Source organism: Hipposideros armiger, unplaced genomic scaffold, assembly GCF_001890085.2.
Source record: "Hipposideros armiger isolate ML-2016 unplaced genomic scaffold, ASM189008v1 scaffold_101, whole genome shotgun sequence".
Lineage (NCBI taxonomy): Eukaryota > Metazoa > Chordata > Mammalia > Chiroptera > Hipposideridae > Hipposideros > Hipposideros armiger.
The window spans coordinates 3084432-3089058 of NW_017731451.1; the positions used below are offsets into that span (position 1 = coordinate 3084432).

Sequence of the window (4627 nt, forward strand, 5' to 3'; positions counted from 1 at the left end):
CTGCTCAGAGCCGGCGCCCCAAGCCAACTCCAACCAACGCGCCACTCGGCCTGCCCGAGGTCATCCTGTTCTGAATCTGGAAGACACGAAAACACAAACAGGACAATTCTGAAACACTGGGGTTTAGAGCAAGGAGGGCGGGAAGAGTGGCCACCTCTCACTGAGGGGCCTGGGAATGCTCCGTGAAGCAGGTGGCTTCCGAGTGAATGGAAGGGAGAAGACGTAAACCACAGAGATAACTTTTCAAGCAGCTCAGTTAATGAGAGAGAAAGAGAAAGGGAGGGAACGAGGAAGACAGGGAAAGAGGGAGAGAGGGAGGAAGGCTGGGAAGGACGGAGGCATTAGCTAGAAGGAAACAGGATCAGAGGAGGGCATGTTTTAACACTGGAGTGACTTGAGCATGGGTGCAGGTTGAGAGACAGAGCTGAGATGGTTGAAGCTCTGCTCCCAGAGGGGCTGTGAGGAGACTGGACCGGCCTGAGCAGAGGGGTCAGCTCACTCTGTGACACAGGGAGAAGAGGTGAGGTTAGTTATATATGTAGGTAAATGGAGGGGGAACAGGTTGTTCAGGTCCTTGAAGCTTTGTGGCTCAATTTTCTTCATGAAGTAGGGAGTCAGCTCCTGAGACTAAAGGAGGGTTGGTCAGGTGGGGCTCAGAAAGAGAGGAGAAGCTTTGCAAGAGTCATTGAAAACTGCTGACTGGCATGGAGGGCCCGGCTGCGATTGGAGACAAAGGTTTTGTTTTGGCTCCAATCCTCACAGGAATGCAGCTTCCGTTAGCAAATGACAGAAGCCTGTGTATCCCATGGAATGTCAGAGGAAAGGGTGGTAAGGTTCAGGTCATCAACGTTATGGTCAAGACTGGATAGAAATGTCAGTGGTCAACAGAGGACTCACACACTGAAAAAAGGGAGGCGGTGAGACTAGAGGACCCCAAAAGGGGAAAGAGCAAGTGTGGGAGTGAGATTGTGAGCTGAAAAAGCTGTGTACTGAGTCGAACAGCGCCGTCCAAAAGTCCATGTCTATCCGAAACCTTATTTGGAAATAGGCTTTTTGCAGGTGTAATTAGTTAAAATGAAGTCATACTGCATTAGGGTGAGCCCTAAATACAATGACTGGAGTCCTTATAAGAAAACAGTGACAGGGATAAACACAGAGAGGAGAAACAGAGAGGGACAGAGACTGGAGTGCTGCGTCTAAGAACCAAGCAATACAAAGGATTGTTGGCAACTACCAGAAGCTTGGAGAGGGGCATGAAACAGATTCTCTTTAAGGCCTACAGAAGGAACCCACCCTGCTAACACTATGATTTTGGACTTCTAGCCTCCAGAACTGTGAGAGAATAAATTTCTGTTGGTTTTTTTTAGGCATTTATTTGTGATACTTGTGATAAGAACCCTAGAAAACTAATACAGACAGGAAGAAGGTCATGGTTAGAGAGCTGGGGTTGACAGTGGCAGTGTCCCCTCTCCCATTTTCATGCTCTGCCATGGCAGCGAGGATGAAGAGGATTGGTAAATGCTAGAGAGACCCTGTGAGGTGAACTTGGCGGGACTTAGCAACTCATTAGATGATAGGCGGTGAGGGAGAGGGAACGTGTGTGAAAGGGGCAAAAGTGACCTCAAGGTTTCACAGCCATAAATGAGAGACCACCTGCCCCCTGATCTCTTTGTTCTGTGAATGAAACTACCATTCTCCCAGAGAAGAGGATGCTGTCTGAGAAGATTCAGGGGTCTTGGTGTTTCTTTGTCTCCACTCTGCCCACGTGATGATCTCTATGGATGAGTGGCGATAGCAGCTGCCTTCAGGAAGTCCTGGGCCTGAGTCTCCTCTGGTCAGCAGTAGCTGCAGCTCCAGAGGAAGCTGGTTAACTGCATCAGGGATTACCTCCTCTCTTGTTTCTATATCATAGCCAAGGCTGCTCCTGCTTCTTGTCTCTGCTTGATAAGGACTGAGGAATAGAGTAAAGAAATAAAATGAAGTCACTATGGTCAAGTTGTTAAATTATTAAAACAAAGTACGCCGAGGCATGAGGAAACAATTCTATTCTTGCCTAACTAGCCTGAACTTACCCATCTGAACTTTCCAATCTTGAGTCAATACCTGAATATACATCAGACCCGCAGATGACCATCTGAATGACATCAAGAAGAAATTGTTCCATCATTTAGACTACCAGGCAGCTGAAGATTACCATCCTGGACCAATTCAGAGGCTAAGAAAAGAATGCAGGACCCTAAGGCCCTTTAATAAATCTTTGTCATTTTTTTCTAGCCTAAGCAACTTGATTCTTTTTGAGTATGTTCGTAAGGGCTCATCTGCTCATGTTGTGTCTGTTTCTGACAGCATTTTATTGGTGTTATTCTTTTTTGTTTCTAAGTACAACCCCTTGGTCTACATTCCTGGCACAGAAACAAAGAGCTGGTTAAAGATAATACCTTGTTCTAATGGAGACATGGAGATCAAAGCCAAAGGATCAGAGTGGGCAACTCTCTTCCAAGAGCCTGAAAGCCATTTTCCTTCCAGCACAATTTTGATGCTCCCCTTTCCTCTGTTTGCTCGGATGATTCTTAGCTGTAATAGAATCTTCTTGCTCCACTTGTAGCCTAATGCCAAGAGAGAATGTATGCTTATTTACTAAAACTTTGGAAAGAGCAGAGTTGAGTAGAGTGAAATTAAAGACAGAATCAAATCAAAGACTTGTATTTTATTATACAAAGCACCACCCACATAGCCCAGGTCTGCTGATTGAGAGATAAGGCGGAAAGGGCTGGAAGGGAAGAACCAGGGAAATAGGTGAAAGGGAAGTTTTCTTTACTAAAGACTCTTCTGGTCCACAACTCTTGTGTCACCTAGTTCTTTGACAATGTTTAAGGGCCAATATAACAGTGGGAGTACAAAAGAAATGCAAACCTTTCCTTATCAATTCAGTGTTTGAGCACCTACTGTGTGCTGGGTATTCTGCAAGGAAGTCTCTGGGAATATAAAGAATGATATACAATCCCTGTTCCTGTGTAGTGGCAAGGATTAGAGATTAAGGCCTGGTACAAAGCACACGGGGGGTTGCGGGGGAGGGATTGCAGATACCATCCGGAAAGTTGGGAAAGCTTCAGGGAGGAGGTGATAATTCAGGTAATTCTACAAGGAGAGTAGGAGATAACTCAGCATTAGAAATAGCATGTTTTGCCGGTGACAGCGTAGGCTGCAGCCCCTGCTGCAGTGGGTTGCCATGGGCTACCATGTGTAGCCAGCAGCCAGCGTGAGCGGCCCTCAAGCCACCGTGAGCGGCTGTCCAGAAGCCGGCGACTGATGTGCCTTGCCCGGGAAGAGCGCAACGATGGTGCCAACTTGGGCCAGTGAAGCAACGTCCTCCACAACTAGACTGAAGAACAAAAAGACAGCAACTTGTCTGTTCCCCTTCCCCCAATTTCCCAGCACTGTTTCCATCCCTCAATTCCCCAATAAAAACCTTAAAAAAACCCCAGCATGTTTTAAAGTACAGAGTTGTGAAGAACATAGTCTGTTCAAGGAACATTAAGAAACTGACGGTTGATGTGCTTCAGGCAGTAGTAAGGAATGCGGCCACAGAGGCAGGCTGGGAATATACTATGAAAAACTTTTTCTACTGCACTAGACATTTAGATTTTATCATGTGAATGGAGTTCTGCTGGGAGTATTTAAGTAGGAGAGCTGCTTGGTGAGATCTTAATTTTAAAATAGATAGATTGGACTAAAGTCTGGGAGATTAAAGATGGACAATGACAGGCAAAGGTATGGAGAGATGAGAACTGACAGAAGAGATGAGAAGGAGAGAGTCAAGGGGAACTCGGAGATCCCTGGCTGGGCACCTGGGTGAGGGGTACTGCTCTTAACAGAGATGAGGAGTACAACATAGGCATGGTGGCTGTGCCCACCTGAAGCTAGGATTGAACACAGCACCTTGAGCTTGGAGGCCATGAGCTGCCGACGGGAAGCCAGATGGCGACAGGCGCCCTCCACAACGAAGACTGAAGAACAACAACTTGGCTGGTCCCCTTCCCTGATTCCCCAACACTGTTCCCCTTCCCCAATTCCCCAATAAAATCTTAAAAAAAAAAAATCTTTAGAAAAAAAAATGAGGAAATGATCTAAATAGACATTTCTCCAAGGAAGATAATACAAATAGTTAATAAGCACATGAAAAGATGCTTAACATAACTGGTCATCAGAGAAATGCAAATCAAAACAACAGTGAAAAGCAAATCTGACTGAAAACAGCTTATGACTTCCTGTTATTTACTGACAATGAAGTATCTATTTTTTGGCAGGAGAAATAAATTAAATAGCATAAAAAATACACAGTAGATACCATTTCACATCCATTATGATGGCTATAATAAAAAGTGTTGGTGAGAGAAATTAGAATCCTCATATATTGCTGGTGGGAATGTAAAATAGTACAGCTGCTGTGGAAAGTACTTTGGAGATTCCTCAAAAAGTTAAACATAGGGCTGGCAGAGTGGCGCATTGGTTTAAGCCACCAGAGGGCACCGGTTTGGATCCCACATATGAGGGCCAGTGACACTGCCCTCTACAGCTAAGATGCTGAACAACAGCTCAACTGGAGCTGGGCTGCCATGAGTCGCTG

General features: G+C 45.6%; 1 long non-coding RNA gene across 3 annotated transcripts in view; it reads right to left on the minus strand.

Annotated features, from left to right (window-relative positions):
• The window catches only part of LOC109384765 (uncharacterized), a 13480-nt gene continuing 8853 nt past the window's right edge, over positions 1 to 4627 (minus strand). For 2 of the 3 annotated variants that reach the window (XR_002124485.1, XR_002124483.1), the window contains exons 2-3: positions 2439 to 2606; positions 268 to 1951 (exon numbers count right to left, since the gene is read on the minus strand). This is a non-coding gene — a long non-coding RNA (uncharacterized LOC109384765). Of the gene's footprint in view, positions 77 to 267; positions 1952 to 2438; positions 3226 to 4627 lie in introns of those variants that run through there. The other variant, XR_002124484.1, reaches the window with a different exon arrangement.